Consider the following 18,626-nt stretch of genomic DNA (forward strand, 5'->3'; position numbering starts at 1 on the left):
TCTAGCTTAACTAGAATGGAAAACTGCAAGAGATTGAATCCCTAACCAATGACAAGCGTTGGTTTGGTCTTCTTGCAAAAGAATTGGACAACATGGTTCAGGGTGTTTTTGTTCACGGAACTTGTGCTGAAAACATTAAAGGTAAAATGTATTCTGTAAACTGATCATTACCTCAGACCTAGGTTGTTTTCATACAAGAGGGTTTTTAACTTCTCATGAAACATATTTCTTGCATTCTAACATTTCTTTTGTGATGGGAAGTTATAAGGAAGAAGCCCGGCTAGCTCAGTTCGGTAGAGCATGACACTTTTAATCTCAGGGTTGTGGGTTCGAGCCCCACGTTGGGCTATGGAGATTTTAAGGTTAGGAATTGAGCACCAGCATGCAGATCAAAGTCTTATCTTAAAAGACTCCTTATTAAAGGATACTTCAGAGCAAATATATTCCAGAGTTCACACACACCAAGCAAACATCAACGGCTGATCAGAATATTATATATATATTAAACCCATCAATTTGTCTAGATTATATAGCTAAACTAGAATGGAAAACTGCAAGAGATTGAACCCCTAACCAATGACAAGCGTGTGTTTGATCTTCTTGCGAAAGAATTGGACAACATGGTTCAGGCAGTTTTTGTTCACGGAACTTGTGCTCAAAAATATTAAAGGTAAAACTTATTCGGTAATCGCATCATTATCTCAGACCTAGGTTGTTTTCATACAAGAGGGTTTTACTTCTCATGAAACATATTTCTTGCATTCTAACATTTCTATTATGATGGGAAGTTATTTGGAAGAAGCGCCAGCTAGCTCAGTTCGGTAGAGCATGACACTTTTAATCTCAGGGTCGTGGGTTCGAGCCCCACGTTGGGCTATGGAGCTTTTGAGATTCGGAATTGAGCACCAGCATACAGATCAAAGTCTTAGCTTAAAAGACTCCTTATTAAAGAATACTTCAGAGAAAATACGTTCCATAGAGGTCACACACACCAAGCAAACATCAACGGCTGATCAGAAAATTATATATATACTGAACCCATCATTTTGTCTCGATTATCTAGCTTAACTAGAATGGAAAACTGCAAGAGATTGAATCCCTAACCAATGACAAGCGTTGGTTTGGTCTTCTTGCGAAAGAATTGGACAACATGGTTCAGGGTGTTTTTGTTCACGGAACTTGTGCTGAAAACATTAAAGGTAAAACTTATTCTGTAATCTGATCATTATCTCAGACCTATGTTGTTTTCATACAAGAGGGTTTTACTTGTCATGAAACATATTTCTTGCATTCTAACATTTCTATTGTGATGGGAAGTTATAAGGAAGAAGCCCGGCTAGCTCAGTTCGGTAGATTATGAGACTCTTAATTTCAGGGTCGTGGTTTCGAGCCCCACGTTGGGCTATGGAGCTTTTGAGATTCGGAATTGAGCACCAGCATGCAGATCAAAGTCTTAGCTTAAAAGACTCCTTATTAAAGGATACTTCAGAGCAAATACATTCCATAGAGTTCACACACACCAAGCAAACATCAACGGCTGATCAGAAAATTATATATATACTGAACCCATCAATTTGTCTAGATTATCTAGCTTAACTAGAATGGAAAACTGCAAGAGATTGAATCCCTAACCAATGACAAGCGTTGGTTTGGTCTTCTTGCGAAAGAATTGGACAACATGGTTCAGGGTGTTTTTGTTCACGGAACTTGTGCTGAAAACATTAAAGGAAAAATTTATTCTGTAATCTGATCATTATCTCAGACCTATGTTGTTTTCATACAAGAGGGTTTTACTTGTCATGAAACATATTTCTTGCATTCTAACATTTCTATTGTGATGGGAAGTTATAAGGAAGAAACCCGGCTAGCTCAGTTCGGTAGAGCATGAGACTCTTAATTTCAGGTTCGTGGTTTCGAGCCCCACGTTGGGCTATGGAGCGTTTGAGATTCGGAATTGAGCACCAGCATGCAGATCAAAGTCTTAGCTTAAAAGACTCCTTATTAAAGGATACTACAGAGCAAATACATTCCATAGAGTTCACACACACCAAGCAAACATCAACGGCTGATCAGAATATTATATACATATTAAACCCATCAATTTGTCTAGATTATATAGCTAAACTAGAATGGAAAACTGCAAGAGATTGAATCCCTAACCAATGACAAGCGTGTGTTTGATCTTCTTGCGAAAGAATTGGACAACATGGTTCAGGCAGTTTTTGTTCACGGAACTTGTGCTCAAAAATATTAAAGGTAAAACTTATTCGGTAATCGCATCATTATCTCAGACCTAGGTTGTTTTCATACAAGAGGGTTTTACTTCTCATGAAACATATTTCTTGCATTCTAACATTTCTATTATGATGGGAAGTTATTTGGAAGAAGCGCCAGCTAGCTCAGTTCGGTAGAGCATGACACTTTTAATCTCAGGGTTGTGGGTTCGAGCCCCACGTTGAGCTATGGAGCTTTTGAGATTCGGAATTGAGCACCAGCATGCAGATCAAAGTCTTAGCTTAAAAGACTCCTTATTAAAGAATACTTCAGAGAAAATACGTTCCATAGAGGTCACACACACCAAGCAAACATCAACGGCTGATCAGAAAATTATATATATACTGAACCCATCATTTTGTCTAGATTAACTAGCTTAACTAGAATGGAAAACTGCAAGAGATTGAATCCCTAACCAATGACAAGCGTTGGTTTGGTCTTCTTGCGAAAGAATTGGACAACATGGTTCAGGGTGTTTTTGTTCACGGAACTTGTGCTGAAAACATTAAAGGTAAAACTTATTCTGTAATCTGATCATTATCTCAGACCTATGTTGTTTTCATACAAGAGGGTTTTACTTGTCATGAAACATATTTCTTGCATTCTAACATTTCTATTGTGATGGGAAGTTATAAGGAAGAAGCCCGGCTAGCTCAGTTCGGTAGAGCATGAGACTCTTAATTTCAGGGTCGTGGTTTCGAGCCCCACGTTGGGCTATGGAGCTTTTGAGATTCGGAATTGAGCACCAGCATGCAGATCAAAGTCTTAGCTTAAAAGACTCCTTATTAAAGGATACTTCAGAGCAAATACATTCCATAGACTTCACACACACCAAGCAAACATCAACGAATGATCAGAAAATTATATATATACTGAACCCATCAATTTGTCTAGATTATCTAGCTTAACTAGAATGGAAAACTGCAAGAGATTGAATCCCTAACCAATGACAAGCGTTGGTTTGGTCTTCTTGCGAAAGAATTGGACAACATGGTTCAGGGTGTTTTTGTTCACGGAACTTGTGCTGAAAACATTAAAGGTAAAACTTATTCTGTAATCTGATCATTATCTCAGACCTATGTTGTTTTCATACAAGAGGGTTTTACTTGTCATGAAACATATTTCTTGCATTCTAACATTTCTATTGTGATGGGAAGTTATAAGGAAGAAACCCGGCTAGCTCAGTTCGGTAGAGCATGAGACTCTTAATTTCAGGGTCGTGGTTTCGAGCCCCACGTTGGGCTATGGAGCTTTTGAGATTCGGAATTGAGCACCAGCATGCAGATCAAAGTCTTAGCTTAAAAGACTCCTTATTAAAGGATACTTCAGAGCAAATACATTCCATAGAGTTCACACACACCAAGCAAACATCAACGGCTGATCAGAAAATTATATATATATTGAACCCATCAATTTGTCTAGTTTAACTAGAATGGAAAACTGCAAGAGATTGAATCCCTAACCAATGACAAGCGTCGGTTTGATCTTCTTGCGAAAGAATTGGACAACATGGTTCAGGCGGTGTTTGTTCACAGAACTTGTGCTCAAAAATATTAAATGTAAAACATATTGTCTAATCTCATCATTATCTCAGACCTAGGTTGTTTTCATACAAGAAGGTTTTACTTCTCATGAAACATATTTCTTGCATTCTAACATTTCTATTGTGATGGGAAGTTATTTGGAAGAAGCGCCAGCTCAGTTCTGTAGAGCATGACACTTTTAATCTCAGGGTTGTGGGTTCGAGCCCCACGTTGGGCTATGGAGATTTTAAGGTTAGGAATTGAGCACCAGCATGCAGATCAAAGTCTTATCTTAAAAGACTCCTTATTAAAGGATACTTCAGAGCAAATACATTCCATAGAGTTCACACACACCAAGCAAACATCAACGGCTGATCAGAATATTATATATATATTAAACCCATCAATTTGTCTAGATTATATAGCTAAACTAGAATGGAAAACTGCAAGAGATTGAACCCCTAACCAATGACAAGCGTGTGTTTGATCTTCTTGCGAAAGAATTGGACAACATGGTTCAGGCGGTTTTTGTTCACGGAACTTGTGCTGAAAACATGAAAGGTAAAACTTATTCTGTAATCTCATCATTATCTCAGACCTAGGTTGTTTTCATACAAGAGGGTTTTACTTCTCATGAAACATATTTCTTGCATTCTAACATTTCTATTGTGATGGGAAGTTATAAGGAAGATGCCAGGCTAGCTCAGTTCGGTAGAGCATGAGACTCTTAATTTCAGGTTCGTGGTTTCGAGCCCCACGTTGGGCTATGGAGCTTTTGAGATTCGGAATTGAGCACCAGCATGCAGATCAAAGTCTTAGCTTAAAAGACTCCTTATTAAAGGATACTACAGAGCAAATACATTCCATAGGGTTCACACACACCAAGCAAACATCAACGGCTGATCAGAATATTATATACATATTAAACCCATCAATTTATCTAGATTATATAGCTAAACTAGAATGGAAAACTGCAAGAGAATGAATCCCTAACCAATGACAAGCGTGTGTTTGATCTTCTTGCGAAAGAATTGGACAACATGGTTCAGGCAGTTTTTGTTCACGGAACTTGTGCTCAAAAATATTAAAGGTAAATCTTATTCGGTAATCGCATCATTATCTCAGACCTAGGTTGTTTTCATACAAGAGGGTTTTACTTCTCATGAAACATATTTCTTGCATTCTAACATTTCTATTATGATGGGAAGTTATTTGGAAGAAGCGCCAGCTCAGTTCGATAGAGCATGACACTCTTAATCTCAGGGTCGTGGGTTCGAGCCCCACGTTGGGCTACGGAGATTTTAAGGTTAGGAATTGAGCACCAGCATGCAGATGAAAGTCTTGGCTTAAAAGACTCCTTATTAAAGGAAACATCAGAGGATATACATTCCATAGGGTTCACACACACCAAGCAAACATCAACGGCTGATCAGAATATTATACATATATTAAACCCATCAATTTGTCTAGATTATATAGCTAAACTAGAATGGAAAACTGCAAGAGATTGAATCCCTAACCAATTACAAGCGTTGGTTTGGTCTTCTTGCGAAAGAATTGGACAACATGGTTCAGGGTGTTTTTGTTCACGGAACTTGTGCTGAAAACATTAAAGGTAAAACTTATTCCTTAATCTGATCATTATCTCAGACCTAGGTTGTTTTCATACAAAAGGGTTTTACTTGTCATGAAACATATTTCTTGCATTCTAACATTTCTATTGTGATGGGAAGTTATAAGGAAGAAGCCCGGCTAGCTCAGTTCGGTAGAGCATGAGACTCTTAATCTCAGGGTCGTGTGTTCAAGCCCCACGTTGGGCTATGGAGCTTTTGAGATTCGGAATTGAGCACCAGCATGCAGATCAAAGTCTTAGCTTAAAAGACTCCTTATTAAAGGATACTTCAGAGCAAATACATTCCATAGAGTTCACAAACACCAAGCAAACATCAACGGCTGATCAGAATATTATATATATATTAAACCCATCAATTTGTCTAGATTATATAGCTAAACTAGAATGGAAAACTGCAAGAGATTGAATCCCTAACCAATGACAAGCATGTGTTTGATCTTCTTGCGAAAGAATTGGACAACATGGTTCAGGGTGTTTTTGTTCACGGAACTTGTGCTCAAAAATATTAAATGTAAAACTTATTCTGTAATCTCATCATTATCTCAGACCTAGGTTGTTTTGATACAAGAAGGTTTTACTTGTCATGAAACATATTTCTTGCATTCTAACATTTCTATTGTGATGGGAAGTTATAAGGAAGAAGCCCGGCTAGCTCAGTTCGGTAGAGCATTACACTTTTAATTTCAGGGTCGTGGGTTCGAGCCCCACGTTGGGCTATGGACCTTTTGAGATTCGGAATTGAGCACCAGCATGCAGATCAAAGTCTTAGCTTAAAAGACTCCTTATTAAAGAATACTTCAGAGAAAATACATTCCATGGAGTTCACACACATCAACGGCTCATCAGAATATTATATATTTATTAAACCCATCAATTTGTCTAGATTATATTGCTAAACTAGAATCGAAAACTGCAAGAGATTGAATCCCAAACCAATGACAAGCGTGTGTTTGATCTTCTTGCGAAAGAATTGGACAACATGGTTCAGGCAGTTTTTGTTCACGGAACTTGTGCTCAAAAATATTAAAGGTAAAACTTATTCGGTAATCGCATCATTATCTCAGACCTAGGTTGTTTTCATACAAGAGGGTTTTACTTCTCATGAAACATATTTCTTGCATTCTAACATTTCTATTATGATGGGAAGTTATTTGGAAGAAGCGCCAGCTCAGTTCGATAGAGCATGACACTCTTAATCTCAGGGTTGTGGGTTCAAGCCCCACGTTGGGCTATAGAGATTTTAAGTTAAGGAATTGAGCACCAGCATACAGATGCATGTCTTATCTTAAAAGACTCCTTATTAAAGGATACTAAAGAGAAAATACATTCCATAGAGTTCACACACACCAAGCAAACATCAACGGCTGATCAGATAATTATATATATATTGAACCCATCAATTTTTCTAGATTTTCTAGCCTAACTAGAATGGAAAACTGCAAGAGATTGAATCCCTAACCAATGACAAGCGTTGGTTTGATCTTCTTGCGAAATAATTGGACAACATGGTTCAGGTTGTTTTTCTTCACGGAACTTGTGCTCAAAAACATTAAAGGTAAAATGTATTCTGTAATCTGATCATTATCTCAGACCTAGGTTGTTTTCATACAAGAAGGTTTTACTTCTCATGAAACATATTTCTTGCATTCTAACATTTCTATTGTGATGGGAAGTTATTTGGAAGAAGCGCCAGCTCAGTCCGGTAGAGCATCACACTTTTAATTTCAGGGTCTTGGTTTCGAGCCCCATGTTGGGCTATGGAGCTTTTGAGATTCGGAATTGAGCACCAGCATGCAGATCAAAGCTTAGCTTAAAAGACTCCTTATTAAAGAATACTTCAGAGCAAATACATTCCATAGAGTTCACACACACCAAGCAAACATCAACGTCTGATCAGAAAATTATATATATACTGAACCCATCAATTTGTCTAGATTATCTAGCTTAACTAGAATGGAAAACTGCAAGAGATTGAATCCCTAACCAATGACAAGCGTTGGTTTGGTCTTCTTGCGAAAGAATTGGACAACATGGTTCAGGGTGTTTTTGTTCACGGAACTTGTGCTGAAAACATTAAAGGTAAAACTTATTCTGTAATCTGATCATTATCTCAGACCTATGTTGTTTTCATACAAGAGGGTTTTACTTGTCATGAAACATATTTCTTGCATTCTAACATTTCTATTGTGATGGGAAGTTATAAGGAAGAAGCCCGGCTATCTCAGTTCGGTAGAGCATGAGACTCTTAATTTCAGGGTCGTGGTTTCGAGCCCCACGTTGGGCTATGGAGCTTTTGAGATTCGGAATTGAGCACCAGCATGCAGATCAAAGTCTTAGCTTAAAAGACTCCTTATTAAAGGATACTTCAGAGCAAATACATTCCATAGAGTTCACACACACCGAGCAAACATCAACGGCTGATCAGAATATATTATATATATTAAACCCATCAATTTGTCTAGATTATATAGCTAAACTAGAATGGAAAACTGCAAGAGATTGAACCCCTAACCAATGACAAGCGTGTGTTTGATCTTCTTGCGAAAGAATTGGACAACATGGTTCAGGCGGTTTTTGTTCACGGAACTTGTGCTGAAAACATGAAAGGTAAAACTTATTCTGTAATCTCATCATTATCTCTGACCTAGGTTGTTTTCATACAAGAGGGTTTTACTTCTCATGAAACATATTTCTTGCATTCTAACATTTCTATTGTGATGGGAAGTTACAAGGAAGAAGCCCGGCTAGCTCAGTTCGGTAGAGCATGAGACTCTTAATTTCAGGGTCGTGGTTTCGAGCCCCACGTTGGGCTATGGAGCTTTTGAGATTCGGAATTGAGCACCAGCATGCAGATCAAAGTCTTAGCTTAAAAGACTCCTTATTAAAGGATACTTCAGAGCAAATACATTCCATAGAGTTCACACACACCAAGCAAACATCAACGGCTGATCAGAAAATTATATATATATTGAACCCATCAATTTGTCTAGATTATCTAGTTTAACTAGAATGGAAAACTGCAAGAGATTGAATCCCTAACCAATGACAAGCGTCGGTTTGATCTTCTTGCGAAATAATTGGACAACATGGTTCAGGGTGTTTTTGTTCACGGAACTTGTGCTGAAAACATGAAAGATAAAATTTATTCTGTAATCTCATCATTATCTCAGACCTAGGTTGTTTTCATACAAGAGGGTTTTACTTCTCATGAAACATATTTCTTGCATTCTAACATTTCTATTGTGATGGGAAGTTATGAGAGAAGCCCGGCCAGCTCAGTTCGGTAGAGCATGAGACTCTTAATCTCAGGGTCGTGGTTTCGAGCCCCACGTTGGGCTATGGAGATTTTGAGATTCTGAATTGAGCACCAGCATGCAGATCAAAGTCTTAGCTTAAAAGACTCCTTATTAAAGGATACTACAGAGCAAATACATTCCATAGAGTTCACACACACCAAGCAAACATCAACGGCTGATCAGAATATTATATACATATTAAACCCATCAATTTGTCTAGATTATTTAGCTTAACTAGAATGGAAAACTGCAAGAGATTGAATCCCTAACCAATGACAAGCGTTGGTTTGGTCTTCTTGCGAAAGAATTGGACAACATGGTTCAGGGTGTTTTTGTTCACGGAACTTGTGCTGAAAACATTAAAGGTAAAACTTATTCTGTAATCTGATCATTATCTCAGACCTATGTTGTTTTCATACAAGAGGGTTTTACTTGTCATGAAACATATTTCTTGCATTCTAACATTTCTATTGTGATGGGAAGTTATAAGGAAGAAGCCCGGCTATCTCAGTTCGGTAGAGCATGAGACTCTTAATTTCAGGGTCGTGGTTTCGAGCCCCACGTTGGGCTATGGAGCTTTTGAGATTCGGAATTGAGCACCAGCATGCAGATCAAAGTCTTAGCTTAAAAGACTCCTTATTAAAGGATACTTCAGAGCAAATACATTCCATAGAGTTCACACACACCGAGCAAACATCAACGGCTGATCAGAATATATTATATATATTAAACCCATCAATTTGTCTAGATTATATAGCTAAACTAGAATGGAAAACTGCAAGAGATTGAACCCCTAACCAATGACAAGCGTGTGTTTGATCTTCTTGCGAAAGAATTGGACAACATGGTTCAGGCGGTTTTTGTTCACGGAACTTGTGCTGAAAACATGAAAGGTAAAACTTATTCTGTAATCTCATCATTATCTCTGACCTAGGTTGTTTTCATACAAGAGGGTTTTACTTCTCATGAAACATATTTCTTGCATTCTAACATTTCTATTGTGATGGGAAGTTACAAGGAAGAAGCCCGGCTAGCTCAGTTCGGTAGAGCATGAGACTCTTAATTTCAGGGTCGTGGTTTCGAGCCCCACGTTGGGCTATGGAGCTTTTGAGATTCGGAATTGAGCACCAGCATGCAGATCAAAGTCTTAGCTTAAAAGACTCCTTATTAAAGGATACTTCAGAGCAAATACATTCCATAGAGTTCACACACACCAAGCAAACATCAACGGCTGATCAGAAAATTATATATATATTGAACCCATCAATTTGTCTAGATTATCTAGTTTAACTAGAATGGAAAACTGCAAGAGATTGAATCCCTAACCAATGACAAGCGTCGGTTTGATCTTCTTGCGAAATAATTGGACAACATGGTTCAGGGTGTTTTTGTTCACGGAACTTGTGCTGAAAACATGAAAGATAAAATTTATTCTGTAATCTCATCATTATCTCAGACCTAGGTTGTTTTCATACAAGAGGGTTTTACTTCTCATGAAACATATTTCTTGCATTCTAACATTTCTATTGTGATGGGAAGTTATGAGAGAAGCCCGGCCAGCTCAGTTCGGTAGAGCATGAGACTCTTAATCTCAGGGTCGTGGTTTCGAGCCCCACGTTGGGCTATGGAGATTTTGAGATTCTGAATTGAGCACCAGCATGCAGATCAAAGTCTTAGCTTAAAAGACTCCTTATTAAAGGATACTACAGAGCAAATACATTCCATAGAGTTCACACACACCAAGCAAACATCAACGGCTGATCAGAATATTATATACATATTAAACCCATCAATTTGTCTAGATTATTTAGCTTAACTAGAATGGAAAACTGCAAGAGATTGAATCCCTAACCAATGACAAGCGTTGGTTTGGTCTTCTTGCGAAAGAATTGGACAACATGGTTCAGGGTGTTTTTGTTCACGGAACTTGTGCTGAAAACATTAAAGGTAAAACTTATTCTGTAATCTGATCATTATCTCAGACCTAGGTTGTTTTCATACAAGAGGGTTTTACTTCTCATGAAACATATTTCTTGCATTCTAACATTTCTTTTGTGATGGGAAGTTATAAGGAAAATGCCAGGCTAGCTCAGTTCGGTAGAGCATGAGACTCTTAATCTCAGGGTGTGGTTTCGAGCCCCACGTTGGGCTATGGAGCTTTTGAGATTCGGAATTGAGCACCAGCATGCAGATCAAAGTCTTAGCTTAAAAGACTCCTTATTAAAGGATACTACAGAGCAAATACATTCCATAGAGTTCACACACACCAAGCAAACATCAACGGCTGATCAGAATATTATATACATATTAAACCCATCAATTTGTCTAGATTATATAGCTAAACTACAATGGAAAACTGCAAGAGATTGAATCCCTAACCAATGACAAGCTTGTGTTTGATCTTCTTGCGAAAGAATTGGACAACATGGTTCAGGCGGTTTTTGTTCACGGAACTTGTGCTCAAAAATATTAAAGGTAAAACTTATTCGGTAATCTCATCATTATCTCAGACCTATGTTGTTTTCATACAAGAGGGTTTTACTTGTCATGAAACATATTTCTTGCATTCTAACATTTCTATTGTGATGGGAAGTTATAAGGAAGAAGCCCGGCTAGCTCAGTTCGGTAGAGCATGAGACTCTTAATTTCAGGGTCGTGGTTTCGAGCCCCACGTTGGGCTACAGAGATTTTAAGTTAAGGAATTGAGCACCAGCATGCAGATCAAAGTCTTAGCTTAAAAGACTCCTTATTAAAGGATACTTCAGAGCAAATACATTCCATAGAGTTCACAAACACCAAGCAAACATCAACGGCTGATCAGAATATTATATATATATTAAACCCATCAATTTGTCTAGATTATATAGCTAAACTAGAATGGAAAACTGCAAGAGATTGAATCCCTAACCAATGACAAGCGTTTGTTTGATCTTCTTGCGAAAGAATTGGACAACATGGTTCAGGGTGTTTTTGTTCACGGAACTTGTGCTCAAAAATATTAAATGTAAAACTTATTCTGTAATCTCATCATTATCTCAGCCCTAGGTTGTTTTCATACAAGAAGGTTTTACTTCTCATGAAACATATTTCTTGCATTCTAACATTTCTATTGTGATGGGAAGTATAAGGAAGAAGCCCGGCTAGCTCAGTTCGGTAGAGCATTACACTTTTAATCTCAGGGTCGTGGGTTCGAGCCCCACGTTGGGCTATGGAGCTTTTGAGATTCGGAATTGAGCACCAGCATGCAGATCAAAGTCTTAGCTTAAAAGACTCCTTATTAAAGAATACTTCAGAGAAAATACATTCCATAGAGTTCACACACACCAAGCAAACATCAACGGCTGATCAGAAAATGATATATATACTGAACCCATCAATTTGTCTAGATTATCTAGCTTAACTAGAATGGAAAACTGCAAGAGATTGAATCCCTAACCAATGACAAGCGTTGGTTTGGTCTTCTTGCGAAAGAATTGGACAACATGGTTCAGGGTGTTTTTGTTCACGGAACTTGTGCTGAAAACATTAAAGGTAAAACTTATTCTGTAATATGATCATTATCTCAGACCTATGTTGTTTTCATACAAGAGGGTTTTACTTGTCATGAAACATATTTCTTGCATTCTAACATTTCTATTGTGATGGGAAGTTATAAGGAAGAAGCCCGGCTAGCTCAGATCGGTAGAGCATGAGACTCTTAATTTCAGGGTCGTGGTTTCGAGCCCCACGTTGGGCTATGGAGCTTTTGAGATTCGGAATTGAGCACCAGCATGCAGATCAAAGTCTTAGCTTAAAAGACTCCTTATTAAAGGCTACTTCAGAGCAAATACATTCCATAGAGTTCACACACCAAGCAAACATCAACGAATGATCAGAAAATTATATATATACTGAACCCATCAATTTGTCTAGATTATCTAGCTTAACTAGAATGGAAAACTGCAAGAGATTGAATCCCTAACCAATGAAAAGCGTTGGTTTGATCTTCTTGCGAAAGAATTGGACAACATGGTTCAGGGTGTTTTTGTTCACGGAACTTGTGCTCAAAAATATTAAATGTAAAACTTATTCTGTAATCTCATCATTATCTCAGACCTAGGTTGTTTTCATACAAGAAGGTTTTACTTCTCATGAAACATATTTCTTGCATTCTAACATTTCTATTATGATGGGAAGTTATTTGGAAGAAGCGCCAGCTCAGTTCGATAGAGCATGACACTCTTAATCTCAGGGTCGTGGGTTCGAGCCCCACGTTGGGCTACGGAGATTTTAAGGTTAGGAATTGAGCACCAGCATGCAGATGAAAGTCTTGGCTTAAAAGACTCCTTATTAAAGGAAACATCAGAGGATATACATTCCATAGGGTTCACACACACCAAGCAAACATCAACGGCTGATCAGAATATTATACATATATTAAACCCATCAATTTGTCTAGATTATATAGCTAAACTAGAATGGAAAACTGCAAGAGATTGAATCCCTAACCAATGACAAGCGTTGGTTTGGTCTTCTTGCGAAACAATTGGACAACATGGTTCAGGGTGTTTTTGTTCACGGAACTTGTGCTGAAAACATTAAAGGTAAAACTTATTCTGTAATCTGATCATTATCTCAGACCTAGGTTGTTTTCATACAAGAGGGTTTTACTTGTCATGAAACATATTTCTTGCATTCTAACATTTCTATTGTGATGTCAAGTTATAAGGAAGAAGCCCGGCTAGCTCAGTTCGGTAGAGCATGAGACTCTTAATCTCAGGGTCGTGGTTTCGAGCCCCACGTTGGGCTATGGAGCTTTTGAGATTCGGAATTGAGCACCAGCATGCAGAGCAAAGTCTTAGCTTAAAAGACTCCTTATTAAAGGATACTTCAGAGCAAATACATTCCATAGAGTTCACACACACCAAGCAAACATCAACGTCTGATCAGTAAATTATATATATATTGAACCCATCAATTTGACTAGATTATCTAGCCTAACTAGAATGGAAAACTGCAAGAGATTGAATCCCTAACCAATGACAAGCGTTGGTTTGATCTTCTTGCGAAATAATTGGACAACATGGTTCAGGTTGTTTTTGTTCACGGAACTTGTGCTCAAAAACATTAAAGGTAAAATGTATTCTGTAAACTGATCATTACCTCAGACCTAGGTTGTTTTCATACAAGAGGGTTTTACTTCTCATGAAACATATTTCTTGCATTCTAACATTTCTATTGTGATGGGAAGTTATAAGGAAGAAGCCCGGCTAGCTCAGTTCGGTAGAGCATGAGACTCTTAATCTCAGGGTCGTGTGTTCAAGCCCCACGTTGGGCTATGGAGCTTTTGAGATTCGGAATTGAGCACCAGCATGCAGATCAAAGTCTTAGCTTAAAAGACTCCTTATTAAAGGATACTTCAGAGCAAATACATTCCATAGAGTTCACAAACACCAAGCAAACATCAACGGCTGATCATCTCATCTCATCTCATTTTCATCCGCTTATCCGGGGTCGGGTCGCGGGGGGAGCAGCTCAAGCAGGGGGCCCCAGACTTCCCTTTCCCGGGCCACATTGACCAACTCTGACGGGGGGATCCCGAGGCGTTCCCAGGCCAGTGTTGAGATATAATCTCTCCACCTAGTCCTGGGTCTTCCCCGAGGTCTCCTCCCCACTGGACGTGCCTGAAACACCTCCCAAGGAAGGCGCCCAGTGGGCATCCTTACCAGATGCCCGAACCACCTCAGCTGACTCCTTTCTAAGTGAAGGAGCAGCGGCTCTAATCCGAGTTCCTCACGGATGGCTGAGCTTCTCACCCTATCCCTAAGGGATACGCCAGCCACCCTTCTGAGAAAACTCATCTTGGCCGCTTGTACCCGTGATCTCGTCCTTTCGGTCATCACCCAGCCCTCATGACCATAGGTGAGGATAGGAACGAAGATCGACCGGTAGATCGAGAGCTTTGCCTTGCGGCTCAGCTCTCTTTTCGTTACAACGGTGCGGTAAAGCGAACGCAATACCGCCCCCGCTGCTCCGATTCTCCGGCCAATCTCACGCTCCATAGTACCCTCACTCGCGAACAAGACCCCAAGGTACTTGAACTCCTTCACTTGGGCTAAGGACTCATTTCCTACCCGGAGTAAGCAATCCATCGGTTTCCTGCTAAGAGTCATGGCCTCAGATTTAGAGGTGCTGATCCTCATCCCAGCCGCTTCACACTCGGCCACCGGCCGATCCAGTGAGTGCTGAAGGTCACAGGCCGATGAGCCAATGAGGACCACGTCATCTGCAAAAAGCAGTGACGAGATCCTCAGACCACCGAACTGCAACCCCTCCCCACCCCGACTACGCCTCGATATCCTGTCCATGTATATCACAAACAGGATTGGTGACAAGGCGCAGCCCTGGCGGAGACCAGCATCCACTGAGAACGAAACTGACTGGCTGCCGAGGACGCGAACACAGCTCTCGCTTTGGGAGTACAGGGATTGGATGGCCCTGAGGATAGACCCCCTTACCCCATACTCCCGCAGCACCTCCCACAGTTTCTCCCGGGGGACCCGGTCATACGCCTTCTCCAGATCCACAAAACACATGTAGACCGGATGGGCATACTCCCAGGCCCCCTCCAGGATCCTTGCGAGAGTGAAGAGCTGGTCTGTAGTTCCACGTCCGGGGCGAAAACCGCATTGTTCCTCTTCAATCTGAGGTTCGACGATCGGCCGAACCCTCCTTTCCAGCACCTTGGAGTAGACTTTACCAGGGAGGCTGAGAAGTGTGATGCCCCGGTAATTGGCACACACTCTCTGGTCCCCCTTTTTGAACAGGGGAACCACCACCCCAGTTTGCCACTCCTTTGGCACTGTACCCGACTCCCACGCGATGTTGAATAGGCGTGTCAACCATGACAGCCCCTCAACACCCAGAGCCTTTAGCATTTCTGGCCGGATCTCATCAATCCCTGGGGCCTTGCCACTGCGGAGATGTTTGACCACCTCAGTGACCTCCACCAGGGAAATTGACGATGAAACACCATCAACCTCGAGCTCTGCCTCCAACATAGAGGGCGTGTTATTCGGATTCAGGAGTTCCTCAAAGTGTTCCTTCCAACGTCCGACAACCTCCTCAGTTGAGGTCAACAGAGTCCCATCCTTACTGTACACAGCTTGGATGGTTCCCCGTTTCCCCCTCCTGAGGTGCCGGATAGTCTTCCAGAAACACTTTGGTGCCGACCGAAAGTCCTTCTCCATGACCTCTCCGAACTTCTCCCACACCCGCTGCTTAGCCTCCGACACGGCAGCAGCTGCAGCCCTTCGGGCCTGTCGGTACCCTGCAACCGAGTCAGGAGTCCTCCAGGATATCATATCCCGGAAGGCCTCCTTCTTCAATCGGACGGCTTCCCTGACCACCGGTGTCCACCACGGTGTCCGAGGGTTACCGCCCCTTGAGGAGCCTAAGACCCTGAGGCCACAGCTAGCCGCCGCAGCTTCAGCAATGGAGGCTTTGAACACCGCCCACTCCGGCTCAATGCCCCCAACCTCCACAGGAATGCCAGAAAAACTCCGCCGGAGGTTTGAGTTGAAGATACCTAGGACGGGGGCCTCCTCCAGACGTTCCCAGTTCACCCGCACTACTCGTTTGGGCTTACCAGGTCTATCCGGAAATTTCCCCCACTCCCTGATCCAACTCACAACCAGATGGTGGTCGGTTGACAGTTCCGCCCCTCTCTTTACCCGAGTGTCCAAAACATGCGGCCTCAGATCAGATGACACGATCACAAAATCGATCATTGATCTTCGGCCTAGGGTACTCTGGTACCAGGTACACTTATGAGCACCCTTATGTTCGAACATGGTGTTTGTTATGGACAATCCATGGCTAGCACAGAAGTCCAATAACAAACGACCGCTCGGGTTCAGATCAGGGAGGCCGTTCCTCCCCACCACGCCTCTCCAGGTGTCTCCATCGTTGCCCACGTGGGCGTTGAAGTCACCCAGCAGAACTACGGAGTCCCCTACTGGAGCCCCATACAGGACTCCATTCAGGGTCTCCAAGAAGGCCGAGTACTCTGAACTGCTGTTTGGTGCATACGCACAAACAACAGTCAGAGTTTTCCCCCCTACAACCCTTAGGCGCAGGGAGGCGACCCTCTCGTCTACCGGGGTAAACTCCAACACCGCGGCGCTCAGCCGGGGATTTATGAGTATCCCCACACCCGCCCGACGCCTCACGCCCTTGGCAACTCCGGAGAAGAATAAAGTCCAACCCTTATCCAGGAGTACGGTACCAGAACTGAGACTGTGCGTGGAGGTAAGCCCCACCAGATCTAACTGATAGCGCTCCACCTCCCTCACAAGCTCCGGTTCCTTTCCCCACAGCGAGGTGACGTTCCACGGCTCAAAGGCTGATCAGAATATTATATATATATTAAACCCATCAATTTGTCTAGATTATATAGCTAAACTAGAATGGAAAACTGCAAGAGATTGAATCCCTAACCAATGACAAGCGTGTGTTTGATCTTCTTGCGAAAGAATTGGACAACATGGTTCAGGGTGTTTTTGTTCACGGAACTTGTGCTCAAAAATATTAAATGTAAAACTTATTCTGTAATCTCATCATTATCTCAGCCCTAGGTTGTTTTCATACAAGAAGGTTTTACTTCTCATGAAACATATTTCTTGCATTCTAACATTTCTATTGTGATGGGAAGTTATAAGGAAGAAGCCCGGCTAGCTCAGTTCGGTAGAGCATTACACTTTTAATCTCAGGGTCGTGGGTTCGAGCCCCAGGTTGGGCTATGGAGCTTTTGAGATTCGGAATTGAGCACCAGCATGCAGATCAAAGTCTTAGCTTAAAAGACTCCTTATTAAAGAAAACTTCAGAGAAAATACATTCCATAGAGTTCACACACACCAAGCAAACATCAACGGCTGATCAGAAAATGATATATATACTGAACCCATCAATTTGTCTAGATTATCTAGCTTAACTAGAATGGAAAACTGCAAGAGATTGAATCCCTAACCAATGACAAGCGTTGGTTTGGTCTTCTTGCGAAAGAATTGGACAACATGGTTCAGGGTGTTTTTGTTCACGGAACTTGTGCTGAAAACATTAAAGGTAAAACTTATTCTGTAATCTGATCATTATCTCAGACCTATGTTGTTTTCATACAAGAGGGTTTTACTTGTCATGAAACATATTTCTTGCATTCTAACATTTCTATTGTGATGGGAAGTTATAAGGAAGAAGCCCAGCTAGCTCAGTTCGGTAGAGCATGAGACTCTTAATTTCAGGGTCGTGGTTTCGAGCCCCACGTTGGGCTATGGAGCTTTTGAGATTCGGAATTGAGCACCAGCATGCAGATCAAAGTCTTAGCTTAAAAGACTCCTTATTAAAGGATACTTCAGAGCAAATACATTCCATAGAGTTCACACACCAAGCAAACATCAACGAATGATCAGAAAATTATATATATACTGAACCCATCAATTTGTCTAGATTATCTAGCTTAACTAGAATGGAAAACTGCAAGAGATTGAATCCCTAACCAATGACAAGCGTTGGTTTGGTCTTCTTGCGAAAGAATTGGACAACATGGTTCAGGGTGTTTTTGTTCACGGAACTTGTGCTGAAAACATTAAAGGTAAAATTTATTCTGTAATCTAATCATTATCTCAGACCTATGTTGTTTTCATACAAGAGGGTTTTACTTGTCATGAAACATATTTCTTGCATTTTAACATTTCTATTGTGATGGGAAGTTATGAGGAAGAAGCCCGGCCAGCTCAGTTCGGTAGAGCATGAGACTCTTAATCTCAGGGTCGTGGTTTCGAGCCCCACGTTGAGCTATGGAGATTTTAAGGTTAGGAATTGAGCACCAGCATGCAGATCAAAGTCTTATCTTAAAAGACTCCT

The 18,626-nt window shown here is 40.9% G+C and overlaps 4 non-coding genes across 4 annotated transcripts; all 4 read left to right on the plus strand.

The window, feature by feature from the left end:
• The first annotated feature begins 274 nt into the window (after positions 1–274).
• trnak-uuu (transfer RNA lysine (anticodon UUU)) lies at positions 275–348 on the plus strand. Its single transcript has one exon. It is a non-coding gene; the product is annotated as a tRNA-Lys (tRNA).
• Positions 349–801: 453 nt separating this feature from the next.
• trnak-uuu (transfer RNA lysine (anticodon UUU)) lies at positions 802–876 on the plus strand. Its single transcript has one exon. It is a non-coding gene; the product is annotated as a tRNA-Lys (tRNA).
• Positions 877–6,072: 5,196 nt separating this feature from the next.
• Positions 6,073–6,146, plus strand: trnak-uuu (transfer RNA lysine (anticodon UUU)). The gene has a single exon. It is a non-coding gene; the product is annotated as a tRNA-Lys (tRNA).
• A 5,714-nt stretch (positions 6,147–11,860) lies between these two features.
• Positions 11,861–11,934, plus strand: trnak-uuu (transfer RNA lysine (anticodon UUU)). Its single transcript has one exon. It is a non-coding gene; the product is annotated as a tRNA-Lys (tRNA).
• Positions 11,935–18,626: the final 6,692 nt, after the last annotated feature.

This window comes from Platichthys flesus, chromosome 20 (assembly GCF_949316205.1).
Source record: "Platichthys flesus chromosome 20, fPlaFle2.1, whole genome shotgun sequence".
Taxonomy (NCBI): Eukaryota; Metazoa; Chordata; class Actinopteri; order Pleuronectiformes; family Pleuronectidae; genus Platichthys; species Platichthys flesus.